Source organism: Saccostrea cucullata, unplaced genomic scaffold (assembly GCF_032062105.1).
Source record: "Saccostrea cucullata isolate Sc308-1 unplaced genomic scaffold, CSIRO_AGI_Scuc_v1 ctg4601, whole genome shotgun sequence".
NCBI classification, from domain to species: Eukaryota; Metazoa; Mollusca; class Bivalvia; order Ostreida; family Ostreidae; genus Saccostrea; species Saccostrea cuccullata.
This window is the reverse complement of record NW_026931014.1, coordinates 1-22,263: the sequence shown is the minus strand read 5'-3', so window position 1 is coordinate 22,263 and position 22,263 is coordinate 1. Positions and strand designations below refer to the sequence as shown.

Here is a 22,263-nt window from a genome sequence, read left to right as displayed (position 1 = left end):
TTTTTATTTAGCAAGGAAATTCATTTTACAGACATAAGAAACCTATGCACTAGACTTTTAGGTCACGGGTGACATTGTTTTAAAGTGTCGTTTCTTTTATGTTTATTAGCGTCCGTAGCAAGGGCATTCTCCCCTACACGCCATTGGGACACCACTGTTGATAAAAGAAAAGTTATTGTAAAATTTTATCTTGTATAAACTTTTTTAAATATAAAAATGCTTTGGAGAGGTTCGCAATTTTGTAAAATTTTGGCCTGTTAGAAACATTTTGATCGTGTAAGAATAATGAATTTAGCTGTTTGTACAATTATCATGATCGTTAAATATTTCCTTTCTATGTGAGGAAAAAGAAATTATTTAACCTCGTCTTTTATTCATACATGTATAATTATATGTTATGCCAACTTTTCATGGAAAGGAGATTGTTCCATTTTAGTTTTTTTTTGTACGTTATATACATTTTTACTTGATCTTAACTGGGAAATAACTTTAATTTTTTTAACATACGCGCATGCCAGGCATCCTGTATTTATGTACGTCTGCCCATCTACGCCACACACAGGATCCCAGTATTGAGGACATAAACATCCACCATTGTTGGATCTTATGCCTATAAAACAAGGGAATTGAAATGTAATATATTTTCCCTTCCACCGATTTCTTTCTTTCCCCCCTTACAAGTACAAATCTTATTAATTGAAGGAAACAATATCAATACACACAAACAAAAGCCAGCTTCGGTACGAGGGTTGTTCGAAAAGTTCGTGGACTCCTTGATATATACGTAAACAATAAGTTGGAGAGGACTTATATAGGCCATGCCTGATGTCCAATCCAATTATATAATTTAACATAATAAAATATTGATTAAAGTAAATTAAACAATAAATCTAAATGATTTGTAATAAATTTTTTAAAAATTTATCATGAATAATTTCAAACCTATCCAGAACTTACAACTGCAAAGATTAGATCGCGGAGCAGGTCGGAATTTAGTAATTCACAAACAACACACGAAATAAATATGGCAATATCTGTAGTCATGTTCTCTGTAAAATGGAGCAAGCTTCTCTGTAAAATGGAGCAAGAACAGGAAAAAAAAATCCTAGACTCTGAAATTAAGAACTGTTACATTGATTCATATTCCAAATTATAGCTTAATATTTGGGTTCATAGAAAAGAAATCAATTTAGGAAGATAGGTAGTCTTCATTGAAAGCCACAAAAATGATAACGTTGTTGCATGTCACAGAGCAGCAGATAACGATCAAATTTTGTGTTATATACTCAGAAAAAATCCTGAATAAAATCTAGAAATGTTAAATGAATCAAAAGTTATGCCACAATTAAGTCGTGCATATGTTCATAAATTGTACAGGCGGTATTTGAGTGACCGGACGAGAACAATCTGCGAAGAAACGGTTTATCTAATAAAATCTGATCAAAAACTTTTAAAATTTGAACGTCATAGAAAGACACAGCGCTTCCGATTTCCTTGTAAAAGCACAGCAAAGTGGTAACATAAATTAAAACATTGACAAAGGAAATTATACATCGAGAACAATTGTTAGAAAAATAAATTTCAAGTACCAAGAAAAAAAAATTAAAAATTGATTATTGAGCTTTACTGTTGAATTGTATAGGAATAGTATTTTTTAGCATTTTTTGACGTTATATTTTTGACGTTACATCGACGTTAAGTATGCTCCGCGGGTACAAAACATGTTGATATTAAAATGAAGTAAATTAATTTCTATTCAATCGACTGAAATGAAACTTCACACATCAAATAAACAAATATTATTTACACAGGACATTGAGCTTATATTAAATTTCTTGAAAGTAGTATAACGAAGATCGACATCGTCCACGACATTTTCGAACAATCCTCGTAATTATTTAATAGTGTTAAGGGTAAACTACGTACCCTGTGGATCATATTTCAAATTTGTACCCATTTCTTTATTACACTTTATTAGAATACATCTAATATACAGTATGAGTAAGCGATTGAAATGTATTAATAATCATTATTAATCATCATACGTACATTTTATGACCTTGCAATATCGAGAATTGAAATCTGCGTAATTACAAATAGTGAAAGAATTTTCTTGCTTAACAAAATCCTGACAAATTTACATCAATGCTAATGTAATGTAATTCATTTGTTTTGAAAAATATAAAATAAAATATGAAACAAAATTTTCATATATGAAGAGATAATTAAATATTTAACTTCTCAATACATTAAGCAAATGGCAAACTTAATGAAATAAAAAAACACACACACAAAAAAAAAAAAAAAAAAAAAAAAAAAAAAAAAAACATCGATACAAACAAGCTATTTGCCATTTAATAATAATAAAAAAAAAGAACACCAATATTGCAATTGTTCAACTCTTCATAATTTTCTTCTTCACTATTTTTTTGATTACAAATTTATTTTGTAACATAGAAAAATAACATTTTTTTCTCAGGAAAAATAAAAAAAAAATGTTTGAAATATATTTTGAGTATCATTTTAAATAATTACTTATCGCAGGACTTATTCCTATCATACCTGTATTTTCGAACGTATCTTAAAATATTGAAACTTTGGCTAAAGTGAGTAAGACTTTGTGAAGAGTTGATTTTTGGCATTTGTCTATTCCTTGCTTGAAAATTCATACGTTTAACCTTGAGAATGCAGTGTTCAAAACTTTGACATAAAATTTAAATAAAAAAGATGTTGCATTTATACATATTTTTTTGTCTGGAACTTATTGTATGTTAAATAGATGTTAATCATCAGAATTTGAATTTTACTGTTGTTTTAGGCGTGTGTGTAAAATATTTATTAATGAATACTAGTATATGATGTGGCGATGCTCTGTTTGATTTTTTTTAATTTAATTTCTTCGTATAACAATCGCAATTTTCTTGAAATATTGAAACTTTGCAGTAATGACAGATATACAAACAAACTTTTGTCCTTAAAATTGAAATTAACTACGTGGGTCATGTTTCAATCACTTAAAAGAACATTAAAAACTGCGTATTTTTTAATTTTGCATTCAAAGTTTCACAAAACCGGAATTTGAAACAAAAAAATTGTATAGATTGTATAGATTAACAAAGATGGATGTAGAAAGGTCGAGTTTTGATCATCATAGAAGGTTTACAAATTCTTAATAGTTTGAAAAATTAGTAGTCTCATCATTTGCAACAAAAATAGACCCAAAAAATATACCAATCCAGGCATCCATTTTTAAAATTTATTATCTGTCCTTTAGTGGGGAAAACTTAGCAAAGAATATAGGTTTTTTATTCATTACATTTGTCCATTCTTTGCTTGAAAATTCTTATGCATAATCTTGAACAAGCAATGTTGATAACCTTGACAAATATTGTAAAATTGAACGATGTTGCATTTTGGAGTTAACCAAAATTAACTTGTTTTGCCTGCTGTTTCAAGAATGTTCCTTAAAACGTTAGATTTTGACGATAATTTTCTGTTGTTTTCTGTCAGTGAACAAATTTATTTTCCAATCTTTTGAATATATTAACAACTAAAAAGCCTTGTTTTAATACATGTAGCCTACCTTCACTTGGGGCTACCAAGAACAAGGCCATACACACCAATACGGCAGTACTTCCACAAAACATTCTGGATAAGTCCTGGATATTATTGTAAATATAAATTTTGATATCCTGAATTTATAGTTTATGTTAGCTCCTCCCACTACAGGGAATTCTATTTAGCTGACTTGAACTTCCAATATTGAATGTACCTAAATGGAAAATTTGTCAAGGTTTCCCATACCACTGATGGGGGCATCATCATTATTCACCTTGTTAATTAAGTCTACTCATGTAAGGATACGAAAAACATTATGCAATAAAACATTAATTTTCTAAACTTTTATAATAAGTATTCGCAATGTTCTTTCCAAAATAGCTAAAATTAATTAAGCACTCGGAGATTCTCTCAAATAATTTTGTAATTAGCAACTCAATAACGTTTACAAAAACAGATAGTGCTATAGAAAAAAACATTGATTATCTCGTTGAAGCATAATAATATCTTTCAGCTTCCTCCTTAAATATATATTTGCTATTATCGACAGGTATGTGCCATAAAGTTACATTTAAAGATCTATTTCATGTTTGTTTTCTTTCATATTGTCATTCACCATATCAGATTGAATAATGATTTTTTTTCCTTAACTTTTATGTGTACTTCAAAACGAATATTCGGATATAATTTTTAAGAAGAATTTGTTAAAAAAGTTTTTGTTTAGTTAAAAGTTTATTGGAAAGAACAAGAACAATAAAAGCAGGGGCTTGCATGGTTTAATAAATAGAGCGTTTGCAATGGACTCGTGGAGTAAAAAGTTGATCCTTACGTCGAATCCCACTGCAAGATGTGTCTTTTCTTCCTTTGGACGAGACCGTACAAAGCAAAGCATCGTGTCACAGAAGATGCTGGATTGAAAAATATCCCTGTCTCTTCAATGATTATTATTGCAGAGGTAAGGTTTTTAATTTACCGCCCTCCACCGGAAAGTGATGGCCATAGCAATAATTATGATAAAAGTGCAAAACACTGATCATCGTTTTTGCTGAGAATTTCGAAATTCCAATTCCAAATCTACAGAAAATAAATAGCATTCTTTAACCTATAGGAACGTGTTTTCAACATTATGTTGATATTTTGAACACATCCATTCACTGTATAAGAAGACATCAATGGTAAGCTGACAACAAAACTTATAATAAACGTGACAACTTCAACATTTCTATTATCAACTTCTCTTTTTATGTTGCAATATACCTTTATCACCTGCATATTGTGATAACATATTCCAGTTGATTTGATACATTAGAGCATGTTCTACAAATTGTGTATCAAAACGAGGCATCTTATTGACAAACTGACGAAGGACATTATTTCGCAAATTCTACGGTCATTGTATCACATTGTATCGATAAAATTAAAATTTGATGTACTTATTAAAATGCAATCAATTTTTATGCGCCCGGATCGATAGATCCGAGGCGTATATTGTCCTGTCTGTTTGTCTGTTTGTATGTCTGTCTGTTGTCAACTTTAACCTTCGCCATAACTTTTGAACCATGAAAGATAGAGACTTAATATTTAATATGCATACTCCACCAATGGAGTTCTTTCAAATGATACCAATGTCAATGACCTTGTGACCTTGACTGTGACCTTTTTGCTAAAAATAGCTTTTCCGAATTTTCGCCATAACTTTTGAACCATGAGAAATGGAGACTCTATATTTGATATGCATACTCCACCAATGACGTTCTTTTAAATGACACCAAGGTCAATGACCTTGTGACCTTGACTGTGACCTTTATGCTGAAATAGATTTTACAAACTTTCTCCATAACTTTGAACCATGACAGATAGAGACTTCATATTTGGTGTGCATACTCCACTAATAAAGTTCTTTAAATGACACCAAGGTCAATGACCTTGTGACGTTGACTTATCTTCTGAAAATATTTTTTTGAACTTTGTTGCCGTCGGGTGCATAGTGTTTCACAAACACATCTTGTTTGAAATTACATTTGCATTTTATATTTGAAACTTTGAATTTGATGGTAAAATAGTAAATTAGAATTAAAAAATGTAAAATTGAAAATTTGATCACTTTAATTCAGCAATTAGCACGTAAAAACTTTTACGACGTTACATGAATTTGAAATAGTTACTTTTATTTGTATGTAGACCAAATAGATCCCAGTGAAGTTGAAGTAAAAAATACAACAACAGAGAGTCTTCCGTATTTTTAAATACATATATATATATATATATATGTATGTTTTACAGACTATTGACAAACTGACGAAAGTCACTATTTTGCAAATGCTATGATCATTGTATCGATTAAATTAAATTTGAAGTACTTATTAAAATACAATCAATTTTTGAAATTACATTTGCATTTAATATTTGAAACTTTGAATTTGATGGTAAAATAGTAAATAGAATTAAAAAATTGAAAATTTGATCAAATTGATTATTGCAAAATTTAGAAAGACAAAATATCTTTTGCAATTATTATCTCCTACTTAGCTCAAATTTTACAATATGAAATATATACTAAATTTGATATGAAAACTTACATTTTAATAATTTTCTTTTTATGGAAATATAATCATATTTTTATCATATATTATGATATATTAAATTATATATATATAGTCATAGCAATAATTATTATAATAGTGCAAAACACTGATCGTCGTATTTGCTAAGAATTTCGGAATTTCAATTCCAAATTTACAGAAAATAACTAGATTCTGTCATAAGACAGTAATACCCGCACTAAGGTGTTTGCCTCTAAATGCACACTCCTTGAAATTGGGCTCCAAGGAAAAATGTCAATAGAATTCAATAATTTACATAATACATGTATTCACCAAATCGAGCATAATATGCTCAGGTGACCATGTGACCAATGAGCCTCTTATAGGTATTTCATATTCTTAATTCATTACCAGTCTGAAATTAAACAACAGAATTTAATTAATGATATAAATTAGGTTTGATAAAGGGGGAATATAAATTTTTGGCCCATAACTGGAGCTTTTAATATCTATTTTCTCATATAGATCAACAACAAATAATATTATTCAAATTAATGTAAAGTGTTTTTGATGAATTTTTAAAAACGTGCAAACTCTAGGCAGAAAGTCCTCGAAAGCTGCCATATACCCAATCAATTTAGTCACCCCCCTCTCCCATCAACACACACAAACACACGCTATTTGCCTCTTTTTGGAAATAGGTCTAGATGGCAAAGTTAAGATAAAACATCTTTTGTAAAATGATAAATTTAAAGTGGTTCTTGTAATTTACATGTATCCGAACACCTGCATCACAGTGGGCTTTCGTCACGTACCCAACTTAAGTACTAGTTTTAACATTATCATTTTTAGATTGCGCTGCACGTGCAGTGTGGTGTACATATCATTGCATGTATATCTGAAGGAATTATTTTATTTTGTGTTTTAATTGAATTATATTTCATGATGTTGACTGGACCTATGACAGTCGGAAAGTACAGGTTTTGGTATAGATTTGGTTAAGATAGTCTGAAATGCAAATGGTTAGGTTAAAGTTTAAAGGATCAAAAGTCACTGAATGCTATAATAGACGAATTTCACATTCAGAAGAGTTATCCCCCGTTGTCGACGTTACATTCAGTTACAAGATCCAGAATTTTTTCTGGGAGGTAGAGGGGTTTCCAGACCAGAATTTCCTGAGAAGGAAAAAAAAAGTTAATGTGGTGTCTGTTTTCTAGGGTGGAGTGCATCACAAGTCATTTTTATTTGCTTCAGTATATATTACAGTCCTGCAAATTCCGGGGAGGGGGGGGGGGGGCACCTCCCTATCCACTCCCTGTCCCTGTAATGACAAATGATCATGTGACTCTTAAATAGTAGGAAACTTTTTCCATTTGACTATACATAATTTTGATTCCTGTGTTATTATGTTATGTAAATTTAATGGTATAGAGGTTATGAACCCATGGAGGTCATCCCCACTCTCCTAATGAACTGGAAATATTCACAATAACAGCAATGCACATAATATTGAAACACATTTTAATTCTGATTTACGTGAAATTGAAAACTGGTGTTTACAGAATCAAATGATACCGAACACAGACAAATCAAAATGTATGCTTATGTGTACACAACAAAAAAGATCAAGATTAAATAACCTAGTACTTGATGCAAAAATTTCTGGCAAAAACTTGGAAAATGTTAAAGTTGAAAAACTCCTAGGTATTCAGATAGATCAATCTCTTCAGTATAATTGTCATGTTGATGCAGTTTGTAAATCCTTGAGATACAAATTATTTACGCTCCGTAAAATTAAGAAATTTCTTCCATTAAGTACAAGAAAACTTTTCTACAATGCATACATTTTGCCTTCAATAAACTATTGTCTCACAGTCTGGGGTAATACGTCCAACTGTAACATTGAGAGAATTCATAAGCTTCAGAAACGGGCTGCTAGAATTATTCTTGATGCAGCACCTGACCAGCCATCTAAGCCTTTGTTTGAAAAACTAGGATGGTTAAATGTTTTTGAATTAGTTACGTTTCATAAATGTATTTTATTGTATAAAACTTTTCATTGTATGAGCCCAGAATATATCCAGGATCTTTTTATTTTTCACAGTTCTGAATCATACTCATTGCGTTCAGAATTTAATTATAATCTTCGATTACCAAAGCATCGAACAATCTTATTTACAAACTCTTTACAATATTCAGGTGTACATTTATGGAATGATCAACCTTTACATGTTAAATTTCACCATCTTTACCTGTTTTTAGAAAGAATTTGGAAAAAGTTATAATTAGCCAACGTCTGTAATTTTTATTATTATAGATGTCCTTATTAACTATGTCTTTTAAACTTTGTATATTGACTTATTTATTGTCCTATATTTTCATTAATTTGTATACTACATCCGATTGTGAAGTTATAATATGAGCTTATCATTTTCATGTACATTGTATATGTGTTTGATTGTACCATTTTATGTATATTGTTTAAATTGTAGAAGGCCCCGGGGAAGAATAGTACTTTGTACTAATCGGGTTACCTTCTTTAAATAAAGCATTATTATTATCATTATTACAATATGACTGCATTAAATTAAATAAAAGTGGATCAATGATAAGATTGCTTGACTTTTATTCATGAATTTGTGTCAACCTATCCTCCTAGAATTAGGAATGAAAATCATTCAAAGAGATGGACCACATTAAACTATTTGTATGTATTAACAATTTTTTTTAAATGTAAAAACAAGTAGTAGTTTGCATACATGAACAAATAGGGGTCTGGGAAGGGGCAAAGGGAAGGATCGAGTTGATATCTCCTTACATCTTGATGGTTGAAAACTCCTTAAATGAATGTTGACCTCAAATCTTCCTTGTCCTCATTATTTTTCAAGTGGTGGTGTCTCCATATGAGTGAAAAATTCCTGAGAGGGATCTTTAACAACAAAAAAAAAAAAAACAAATGATATAAAAAACACAATATTGATTTGCGTTAAAAAATATACAGGGGATTTTTTTCATTATAAATATTCTCAAAAACAGCAGAGGCATTATTTCCCCCCGTTTTTGGGAAAGGGAGGGGACATTAAATCTCATTTGTCTGTCAGTCTGTCCATCTTGTTGACAGTATGTGCATCTGTCACAATGAATTCAACCTTGGTCATAACTTTTGAATGATAAGAGATAGGGCTTTCATATTTCACATATACATTATCACAAAACTTTCTAAATATACTATGATTCTTTAACTCAAGTTAGACCGTGACCTTAAAGTTTTACCTACTTTCCAAAAAATTACATTACTTTAAATTGATTATTTTGAAAGAGAAAAGATAGGGCATTCAAATTATACATTTATATTACATGTGAAAAGACTTTGTTAAATATATCATGACTTTTGACTGTATGACCTTGACCTAGAAGTTTAACCTACTTTTCAAAAATATTATATTTCCTTATAACTTTTGATTGAAAAGAGATAGGACTTTAATATTTGACAAGTACATTACCGGCAAAAAAATATTTTCTACCATGCTTTGATTTTTTCCCCTTTGACCTAATTTTCAAAAATTGACATATGATAGGTGTGCATATTTGACACACGATCTGCCGTAAATTATGACATCCCATTCACTAAAACACAGAAAGCAGAGGTCCACAATTCTCCGAATTTGCTTGTATAATCTTGATATGGAAACATCCTCATATAATGTAGATTCAAGTTTTACCACGCCATGATTAGGAATACATGTATAGTTTTGTCTTTCTTCTGGCTCAAAGAAACTATTCTAGAAATTCATATCAAACTTCATATGCTGATAGATATTGAGGAGAACTCTGCAACTGCATCAACATTTTTTGACCTTGACCTTCCTTTGACCTTAACCTTGCTTTTATTAAACTAGTGTTTAGCTCAGTTTAAAAGATTCTTTTCAAGAAAGTCTAATCAAACTTTGATCAAACTTGATGCATACCAATGTAAGCTATCCAACTGCAGCAACATTTTTTGACCTTGACTTTTCCTTTGACCTTCACTTAACTTTTCTTTAAATTAGTGTTTAGCTTGATTTTAAAGAAACCATTCAAGTTGTGTAATGAAACTTCACATGATGATATATACTGATGTACGCTTTACAATTCATTTTTTTTTTTATTGGTCTTTCCTGTGACCTTGATCTCACTGTTCTAAAATTAATGTCTAGATCAGTTTCGAATAAACAATTCAAGATATATTTATAAATTTCATATGCTGATACGTACTGCTGAGAGCTATTAATGCCTCAACTTATTTTGACCTTGACCTCACTTTTTTAAATATGTGTTTATATAAGTTTTAAATAAACCATTAATTATATTTTTATCAAACTTCATTTGCTAATAGTAATTTATTAAAGTTATACTGATGTGAGCTTTTCAACTGCAACAACATTTTGACCTCAGCCTTTCCTTTGACCTCTCTTTTCTTAAAAAAAGTGTTAAGCTCAGTTTCATTAAATCATTCAAGATATTTTTATCAAACGTAATATGCTGATATGTATTAGTGAGAGCTATTCAACTGCATCAAAAACTTCACCTTGCACATTCCTTTTCAAGAACAACAAGAGCCTGATTAATATGGAAACACTCTCAAGAGGCACGTAGATTCAAGTTGGTACAAATCATGACCCCTGGGTTAGGGAGGGGCCATTTTTTGGCCCCTTTTTGCCATCCATATGAAAATGCAAATTTTGAAACCACCATTTTACACATACACAAAACAAACCAATCATTTTCCAAATGATCATGATTTAAGGCTAAAGCATAAAATATTAGGGAGGTTATTGGAAGCAGTGTGATTAAACATATCAAATATTTAAAAAAAAAAAACATTTTGACCCCCTTTTTTGACCCCCTTTTCGGTTAAGCAAAATGAAAATTCCAAAACCTTACTGCACATCTACATGACACCACCAACCATCTCTTGCACATTCCTTTTCAAGAACAACAAGAGCCTGATTAATATGGAAACACTCTCAAGAGGCACGTAGATTCAAGTTGGTACAAAATACGCTTCTGAGTAAAATGTAAGAGGAGTTCAGGGAAGACGGGGCTTTTTGGACCCCCATTTGACTCCCCAGGGCAAAATTGAAATTCCAAAACCTTACTGCACATCTACATGACACCATCAACCATCTCCGTAGAGATAATTAGGCTACTGTGTAAAATGTAAGAGGAGTTCAGGGAAGATGTGGCTTTTTACAGAAAAAAAATATCATTTTTCGACCCCATTTGACCCCCCGGGCAAAATGAAAATTCCAAAACCTTACTGCACATCTACATGACACCACAAACCATCTCTTAAAAGATGATTAGGCTACGGAGTAAAATGTTTTTTGCATAAAAAACGTTATTTTCAACCCCATTTGACCCCCCGTGGCAAAATAAAAATTCCGAAACCTTACTGCACATCTACATGACACCACCAACCATCTCCCAAAAGATGATTAGGCTGCTGTTAAAAATGTAGGAGGAGTTCAGGGAAGAAAAGTGTGACAGATGGACGGACGGACGGACATGAGTGACAGCAATATACCCGAACTTTCTTTAGAAAGTGCGGGTATAAATAGTATTCTTTAATCTATAGAAACGTGTTTTCAACATTATATTGATATTCTGAACACATTCATTCACGGTATAGAAGACATCAATGGTACCTTGACAACAAAACTTAATCAAATTTAATGAAACATTCAAGTACAGGCAACCTATGCTAATAATTTTCAACTTATCACTTTAATTCAGCAATTAGCACGTAAAGGCTTCCACAACGTTACATGAATTAGTAATAGTTACTTTTATTTGTATGTAGACCATATAGATCCCGGTGGAGTTGAAATAAAACAAACAACAACAGAGAGTCTTCCGTATTTTTTAAATACATATATATATGTATGTTTTACAGACTATTGACGATTAAGACGACTGCTACTAATTAAACTGTACAAAAACCAGATGACTTGGGCTTTTCCATTGTATATGTTCCTTTCTTTGTAGTTTAATTCTGCTACATCTCCTAGATATGGTGTTTATGCCTATCAACTTATCGATGCTCAAGAACATGTACTAAGTAGGATAATTTTTTTACTGGGACAATATTTTGACAGGTAATTTAATGCTTTATGGATTTCAACAACCTCGTTTGAAGTCAGCATTATAACCTTGTAAGCAAACTTCTCCTTTCATTAAACTGTATTTTGTCTAACATGTTACGCCTTCATTTTATACTGAATTTGATAACAGAATATTCCATCTACCTGATCATTTAAAATACAAGTTAACAGCGAACGTGACCAGTCGACATCCTATCCGTACTCCTCCTTAGCCTCTTGAATTTTCGGGGTCTGTGCTTAAACTCTGTTCACATATGTGTATTGTTTTGGGTTTTTTTTTATGACTCTGCTTTAACTTCATCCGTTGCGTTATTTCCTGTTCTTTCAGTAATCGTATTCTCCATTAAGAAGTAAACTGCATATTTTGAACAATATTTCAGACTGTTTTTCTATTTTTTTTATATAATGAAATCTTTATTTGAAAGAACTGAATTTTTATCAGGTTGAACACACGCATGTATTTTATCCATATTTTTCGACAAAATACGGAGCTTCACATACACAAAAGCCACATACATAACTACTTTTCCCCTCACTATTTCAATATACCTGATCTGAAAATTAATAAGTTTTTTTTAAAAAGAGTTTCCAGCTTTCGTCTGAATATTTGTCCGTCAGTCATGTGCAGTGTGCTGCCTATAAACATTTCACAGTTTGTCTTCTTGGCCTTCGACTATTTGACCAATTTCAGATAACCTTGTCATGAATATCCATAAGAGAAAGAACTTAATTATTGTTTAACTGAAGAGTCATGCAATTATTTAAGTGGAAACAACCTAAGCCTGAAAAACTGTGGTCTATAAAAATCCTCACCTTAAGAACTAACATCTATGAGGATATTTTCACGTAGAAATATCCAAATCATTTTAAATTTTAATAATTTTTTTTATTATTTCGCTCTTAATTGAGTTGAACATAAAGTAACACTCTTGCTTATTGGCCAACCTTTGCACAGCAACTATGTTCATAGGGGAGACGAATCAAAGAAGCAGGGAAGAGAAAAGTTATTATGTATATATAAATATATTAAGAATATTACTTTTATTACACAAAGAAATTCACTTTTACAGACGAAAGAGACCTAAACACTATTCTATAGGCCCCTGATGACTTTCCTGTAAAGTGTTGTCTCTGTTATGTTCAGTAGCGTCTGTAGCAAGGACAATCTCCCCTACAAGCCATGGGGACCCCACTGTTGATAAAGAAAATAATGTTAAGTATTTTCCAAAATTATTTTCAATATGAAAATGCTTTCAAGAAAATCTTATTTTTTTTCCAAACTTTTTTCTGTTAAAACCTTTTTCATCGTGTAAATATCAATTATGCCAACTCTTCAAAGTAACGAAATTGATCCTAACAATTAAAGTTTTTTTTCTACAAAGTGAATTTGATCTTCGATAAATTATATAGAAATACAACGTTTTTAAAATATTAAAATAATGTGCTTATTTTTGTAACATACGCGCATGCCAGACATCCAGCATTGGTGTACGTCACTCCATTTACACCACACACAGGATCAACATATTGAGCACAGGCACATCCTCCATTGCCTATATACCACCCTAAAACGGAATTGAACAATTTAATGCAAATAAAGCATTTCAAATGATACCCTAACGTTTTAATTAAAAACAAAAAGTAGAATTCTTAATTTCCAATTCCGTAATTGATTGATGAAAAAATAAACTTTTTCACTAGTAGGACTAGGTTTTAATTAAACATTGCTTAACAGTGTTAACGGTAAACTATGTACCGCATTGAACATTACAAAATAGTACTTATTTTTACCCGTTTTATAAGAATATTCTACAGATATAGATGAACAATGAAATGCAGAAAGAGTTGACAAAGTAACTTACTGAAAAAATGCAGAAAAAAACTGGTTGGTATATACAAAGAAGAATAATTTTTTTTACTCAGTATCATTATAAATATATTATTGAGTATTATTTCAGATGATTACTTATCTTAGGAATAATTCGTATAATGAGTGTTCCTTTTAAACATTATGTTTAAGATTTGTCTAAAATGGGTAAAAACTCAATGAAGACAAGGATGTAGATTTATGGTTTTTGTCTACCCTTTGCTTGAAAATCCATACACTTAACCTTGGAAAATCATTGTTCAAACCTTTGATATACAATTAAATCAAAAGATCAAGATCTTGCATTTTAAGATAAGCCAAAAACTTTCATACTGTTAATTGAATGTTAATTAGATTATAGAATAAGAATTTATTTTTTTTCTTTAATAAAATAAAAAAACACATTATTTTAAATGATTCTGAGTGATAACTTAATCATTATCATTGAACTTCTTTGTATACCAATTGCAGTTTTCGAGTATATATCTTAAAATATTGAAATTTTGCCTTATGTTGGTAAAACTCAATGAAACTCAGTAAAGAGAAGGTTGTTGGTTCATGACATTTGTCTGTTCTTTGCTTGAATAAATTTTATTCTTTGAAAAGGTAGAACTTGGTAAAAAAATTCCTGTTGCTTTATGCCGGTTAATAAAGTTATATCAAAATCTTTTTATAATATGTACAACTAAAAAAAAGCCCTGTTAAAATTAATCTACCTTCACTTGAGGCTACCAAGAACAGGGCCACACACACCAATACCACAGAACTTCCAATAAACATTCTGGATAAGCATGATGATAATTTTAGATATAAATTTTTATATTCTCTATTTTAGGAATGACTCTAATTCTTGGCCAAATTATTCGATTATAACCTGGTTTGGGTCAGTTAACGTTTTTTTTATAATCCGCTTCTGGAATAATTTGGCCAAGAATTAGAGTCATTCCATATATATAATTTTAAAATAATTAAACAACTGTGGGCGTAAAATGTGTTGCTTTTTATGAGTTCAAATTTGCCGCTCAATAATACATCCTTAGTAACGGAAGTGATGAGAAACAAGGGGAGGTAATAACTGATACACAGATCTAGCAGCCATGATTGTTTACATGAGGTAAGATCGAGCTACTGTTTGAAGTTAAAGGGACATTTATTAAATCTGGAATTTTCCATGAATGTTGAGGACTGGAAAAGAGGAATTGCATGGATACAGCTGGTTGTCAAGGGGGTGTGTCCCCATACCAAACCTGGTTATTGAAAAATACTTTGCGTTCCTTTTTGGAAATCAACCAACTAGAGAGACTAGAATACAAACAAAAATAAATTATTTATAATTGATGTTAGCTCATCCTACTATAGGGAGTTTTATTCTGCTGACTTGGATTTCCAATATTGAAAGTACTAATTTGGAAAATTTGTCAAGGCTCCTCAAACCACTGATGGTCGTGCCATCATCATGCACCTTGATAATTTAATCTACTGATGTAATTATGAGTACTTAAGTAATTATGAGGATACAAAAGGTTTTATGCATTAAACTATGCATTCCAAAAATACATCTTAATTAAGAGCATTTTTCCTTTAATAGCTTATATTCATTAAGCGATTGGTGATTCTCATATATGTTTGAAATGGACAACCAATAAATGTCCCACCACGTGTCTTGTAGCTCCGACCAATATTTTAATGAAGGCGACCACACGCATGTTTCCTTTTTCATCTTTTGACATATTGCATTCTTTCATAAAAGTACTATTACTTCTGTCAAATATTACTTTTTTTATTTTTATGATTCATTTTCACATTTCCTCCCTCTATATATGACAAGTATAAAAGTCATGGTGTCAAAGGCTAAAAAACTTAATATGTTTGGTTACCGGTTCTTGATATACCTGGCCTTCTGAAACAAAATGCATTAAGGTAGGATTCTTCTCATATTTCTTGTATTTATAGAACAAAATCAAAGAATCAATAAGACACTTTCACTAAGTGATGGTATCAGTTAAATTAAATTTGACCGTTTTATATTAGAAGCAAGGTTAAGTAAAGGTCATTATTATTTTTTTTTGGGGGGGGGGGCATTAAAAATTAATAAAAACTTTTGCAAATCATGCGATTCCTATTTTTATATCAAAAGAGATAATGTTTTCATTTTGCATAAAAAGATACATGCATTACCAAATAGGCTCTATAGCATGATATTAAAAATTGAACATAAATAATTTAGCTAAAATGAATTGGCTAATCCGAATTTATTTTCTCTATTTTCTTAAATTTTCAAGAGATATTAGTTATTTTTATATTTAATAAAGTTGCCGTATGAAGAAACAAGATACAAAAACAAATAGTTTTGATCCATTACCAAGAGAGATAATCACATTTTAGGGATGTTTGGCTGAAATATATACGTAATAAGATTGGAAGCAATCATAATTGTTGTTTGTTTGGTAAATCATATTAATTTGAAATGTTTTAAAACTTTAGCCTACTGTACTATATTAATCAACTTGATTTTCGTAAATTTTAGGATATATACCAGAACACTCCAAACGATTACCACATCTGGGAAGGGGCTATCCTTTAAAGATACTCCGAAATCTAATGACAGCCTCATTACATTACCAGTATGAACTTTGCTTCGCCTATGAGTGCAATATTCTGGACATGATATGAAGAATATTATATTTTTATTACCTTATTTTAAAATTATAGCACAGATTTCTATGTCTTTTTTGAAAGAAAGGTACCACACAGATATCAAAAATATATGATGAGAGAAAAATAATTCGGTTTTGAATACACTATATCAGATCAGAAGGGTCTGGAAAAGGGCAATGTACGGTATTCAGCTGAACTGGACACATTTCAAGACTTTAATTTCTTTGTTAATGTAAAGAGGAAATTATTTTGTCGTATTTACAACGCTATTAGATATTCTGAACACATTTTCATAAACATTAAAAATGAAAATTAACCATTGAAATGAACTAGATGCCTGTGAAAAATAATTTTTTTTTTTAAAAAGTTAATTTGAGTTAATTGCTATATTTCTTCTTACACAAATAATTAAATTCATCCATGTTTATATGCATTGGCAAAATGCCACTGTGATGGTATCAGTTAAAAATTTTTAATGCATCCCCCCCAAAAAAAAATAATAATGACCTTTACTTAACCTTGCTTCTAATATAAAACGGTCAAATTTAATTTAACTGATACCATATATAAAAGCAGAAAACACACACACACAAGTATCTATAAATATAATTAGAACATTACTTTTTGTTACTTTTTGTTACACAAGGAAATTTACTTTCACAGGCATAAGAGACCTAAACACCATTCTATAGGTCCCTGCTGACTTTTCTGTAAAGTGTTGTCTCCGTTATGTTCAGTAGGGTCTGTAGCAAGGACATGATCCCCTACAAGCCAAGGGGACCCCGCTGTTGATATGCAAAATAATGTTAAATCTTTTCCAAACTTGTTTTCAACATGAAAATGTTTTCAAAAAGATTTTCTTTTTTTTCGATACTTTGTTCTGTTGAAACGTTTTTGATCGTGCAAACCAGAATTATGCCAATTTTTCAAAGTAAGGAAATTGATCCTAACAATTAAAGTTTTTTTCTATAAAGTGAATTAGATCTTTAATAAATAATATAGAAATACAACGTTTTAAAAGTGTTAAAATAATGTGCTAATTTTTGTAACATACGCGCATCCCAGACATCCAGCATTGGTGTACGTCACTCCATCTACACCACACACAGGATCAACATATTGAGCACAGGCACATCCTCCATTGCCTATATACCACCCTAAAACGGAATTGAACAATTAAATGCAAATAAAGCATTTCAAATGATACCCAAACGTTTTGATTAAAAACAAAAAGTAGAATTCATAAAATTCTATTCCGTAATTAATGGATAAAAAATAAACTTTTTCACTAGTAAGACCAGGTTTTAATTAAACAATCCTTAACTGTGTTAACGGTAAACTATGTACCGCATTGAAAATTACAAAATAGTACTTATTTTTACCCACTTTATAAGAATATTTTACAGATATAGATGAACATTGAAATGCAGAAAGAGATGACAAAGTAACTTACTAAAAAAATGTAGAAAAAACTAGTTGGTATATACAAAGAAGAATATTTTTTTTTTACTCAGTATCATTATAAATATATTATTGAGTATTATTTCAGATGATTACTTATCATGGGACTAATTCGTATAATGAGCGTTCTTTTTGAACAGTATGCTTAAGATTTGTCTAAAATGGGTAAAAACTCAACGAAGAAAGGGATGTTGATTTATGACTTTTGTCTACCCCTTGCTTGATAATTCATACACTTAACCTTGGAAAATCATTATTCATACCTTTGAAAGAAAATTAAATCAAAAGATCAAGATCTTGCATTTTAAGATAAGCCGAAAATTTTCATAGTGTAAATTGTATGTTAATTAGATTTTAATCTATAAAACATAAGAAACTGACAATATTTCTCTGTTGATTCAGGCGTGTGTAAAATATTTATTCATGAATACTTGATGTGGCAGTGCTCTATTTGACACAAACAGATAGCAAGGTTGGACATTAATAGATCATTAACATTGATAGGTCATTGTTTAAAAAATGAGTCAAAATATATAACAATTCAGAACACCTAACACAATTAAACTCTGTGTACTATGATCAAAAACGTGTAGCAAAAACCATCGGTATAACTATGTTACAGTTTTACAACACTTCTTTTATTTTGCTTCATTGTTCCTTGCTAACTCATCTATTTTGTATTTAGAATAAGTAGTTATTTTTTTCCTTAAGTAAAACTGAAATAAAATTAAGACTTATTTTAAATGATAACTTAATAATTATCATTGAACTTCTTTGTATACCAATTGCAGTTTTCGAGTATATCTTAAAATATTGAAATTTTGCCTTAAGTTGGTAAAACTCAATGAAAATCTGTGAAGAGAAGATTGTTGGCTCATGACATTTTCTATTCTTTGCTTGAATTAGGGAATAACTATCTTCTAATTTGGTATTTGCGACCGTTAATGCTGATTTAACGGTCGCAAACTGAGTTTTACCGGCGACGCGTAAGCGGAGCCGGTAAAACGGAGGTTTGCGACCGTTAAATCAGCATTAACGGTCGCAAATACCAAATTAAAAGTTTAGTTATTCCCATTCTAATGCAATCCATGCATTTTGTTTGTTGTTTACGTCTTATTTTGTTAAATTTTGTTACATGAAATACGTCACGGAGCATTGTATTTTTGCGTCGCTCTATTATGACGTCACAATGAAAAAGCTTTCAGCTCGTTAATGCTCGTTTTACTGCTTCAAACATCAGTGCAATAGCCAATCAAAGAGTGTTTTACAAAACAATTGCATTAGAATAAATGTTATTCTTTGAAACGGTAGAACTTGGTGAAAAATTCCTGTTGCTTTATGCCGGTTAATAAAGTTATATCACAATCTTTGAATAATGTGTACAACTAAAAAAAGAAAAAGCCCTATTATTATTGACCTACCTTCACTTGGGGCTACCAAGAACAGGGCCACGCATACCAATACGAAGGTACTTCCACCAAACATTCTGGATAAGTTCTGATGATAATTGTAGACATAAATTTTAATATTCCCTATTTATAATTGATGTTAGCTCCTCCTACTACAGGGAATTTATTTAGCTGATTTGAATTTCCAATATTGAAAGTACCTATTCGGAAAATTTGTCTAGGCTCCTCAAACCACTGATGGTCGTGTCATCATCATTCACCTTGATAATTAAATCTACTTATGTAATTATGAGTACTTATGTAATTATGAGGATACAAAAGGTTTTGTGCATTAAAATATATGCTTTCCAAAAAACCATCATAATTAAGAGCATTATTCTTTTAATAGCTTATATTCATGACGCGATTGGTGATTCGAATACATGTTTGATATGGACAACAAATTAATGTTCCACCACGTGCCTTAAGATCTGACCGGCATTTTAATGAAGGCGACCAACACGCATGTTTCCTTTTTCATCTTTTGACATATTGCATTGTTTCATCCAGGTACTGTTTCTTCCGTCAAATATTACTTTAAATTTCATTTTCACATTTCCTCCCTCCCCCCACTCTCTCTCTCTCTCTCTCTCTCTCTCTCTCTCTCTCTCTCTCTCTCTCTCTCTCTCTCTCTCTCTCTACATGATATATGATAAGTATTTAAGTCATTGTGGCCTTCTGAATCAAAATGCATTGAGGTAGGATTCTTCTCATATTTCTTGTATTTATAGGTCAAAATCAAAAAACAATAAGACACTTTCACAAAGTTATGGTATCAGTTATATTAAATTTGACCGTTTTATATTAGAAGCAAGGTCAAGTAAAGGGTCATTATCTTTTTTTAGGGGGAGGGGGCATTAAATAAAAAAAATGTTGCAAATCATGCGATTCCTATTTCTATTTCAAAAGAGTTAATGTTTTCATTTTGCATAAAAAGATATTACCGAATAGTGTCTATAACGTGATGTTAAAAATTGAACATAAATAATTTAACTAATCTGAATTGGCTAATCCGAATTTATCTTCTCTTTTTTCTGAAAATTTCAGGATATATTAGTTATTTTATATTTAATAAAGTAGTAAAATGAAGATACATGATAAATAACAAAAATTTTGATCCATTACCAAGAGAGATAGACACTTTTACGGATGTTTGGTGGAAATATATACTTTAGATTGGAAGCTTTAAAGGCAATCAAAATTGTTGTTTGTTTGGTAAATTATATTAATTTGAAATGTTCAAAAACTTTAGTCTACTTTACCATATTAATCAACTTGATTTTCGTAAATCTTGAATATATACCATAGCACTCCAAACGATTACTATATCTGTTTTAGGGGAGCGGTTATCCCCAAAAGATCCTCCGAAACCTAATAACAGCCTCATAACATATCAAGTATGAACTTTGCATCGCCTGTGAATGCTAGAAATATATTCTGCTAGGTATCAAAAGACCCATTGATTCTATTTTAACCAATTTCTTAAAAAGTACCGGAGAAAAAAATATGAATTATATTACTATTTTGACAACAATGAATATATAGGAAAAATAACAAGTTTTGGCATGTTTGTGTCATATTTTGTAAAAAAAAAAAAAAATCGGGGAATCCTATATATTGGTCACTTGGGGGCTTACATTTTGGTCTGTATTTATGCCATCTAAGTGCAATAAACAAGCATGTAACAGTCTATTATAAAATGCAGTGTAACTTTTGTTCCATAAATAGCAAAGGGCTGATATTTGGACACGTATATAGGGAGTGTCCATTCGTTATGTACTACAAAGGTCAAGGTCATATCAAGAGGTCAAAGGTCAAATATTGTGACGTCATCTACTGAATCTTTAAGTTTTTTGGCCATTGAAATTTTTTAATCGCCAAAATATCTGAAACCACAGATTAAATTTTCTTTATTTTTACACATTTTATTCTAGGACCCATTTGAATTGTTCTGTTGAATTTTTTTTGTAAAAATTTAATTATACATTTTCTCTTGACCTCTGAAAGTTGTTCGGATATTTACATGTGAATTTTATATCCCGATGCTGTGTAATTTTTACTTTATATCTACTCAAATTTTCAAGTATCAATTTGACTTACTGGTTTAAAGTATCAAAAGGTTATCTTTTTTAAAATTATTACACAAATTTGCAATAGATCAATCAATAATTGTAAAATAAGGCTAATTCTCAAGTCGAATGTCTGATTTCACAATCTTCTTACAGGGGTCTGATAGGCCATATTTCAGACTATGTGGGCAAAAAATGTGTGGTTGAATTTCTTTCATATCATATATAAAGAGAGATTTTGTATCTTAGAACCAAATAGCAAAGTTTCAGAATAATTGAATATAAGGAAAATTTTGGCCTATCTATTGGGTCCTACCTTAATAGGAAGAAAATGGATATTTTTATTACCGGTACCTTTTTTTTCAAAATTATGGCACAGATTTTTATGTCTTTTTGCCGAGAAGTGTACCACACAGATATCAAAATATATAAAGAGAGAAAAAATAATTAGGTTTTGAATAAACGATATCATATCAAGAAGGGCCTGGAAATGGGCAACGTACGGTATTCATCTAA

At 30.6% G+C, this 22,263-nt stretch overlaps 1 long non-coding RNA gene across 3 annotated transcripts; it reads right to left on the bottom strand.

The window, feature by feature from the left end:
- On the bottom strand, positions 1–19,753 carry LOC134231049 (uncharacterized). Of its 3 annotated transcripts, none has more exons than XR_009984482.1 (3): positions 19,652–19,753; positions 508–610; positions 1–154 (listed from the first exon to the last, which is right to left on the bottom strand). It is a non-coding gene; the product is annotated as an uncharacterized LOC134231049 (long non-coding RNA). The 3 variants fall into 3 exon arrangements; XR_009984484.1 differs by lacking the exon at positions 19,652–19,753 and adding an exon at positions 14,828–14,882; XR_009984483.1 differs by lacking the exon at positions 19,652–19,753 and adding an exon at positions 3,584–3,664.
- Between the last annotated feature and the right edge of the window lie 2,510 nt (positions 19,754–22,263).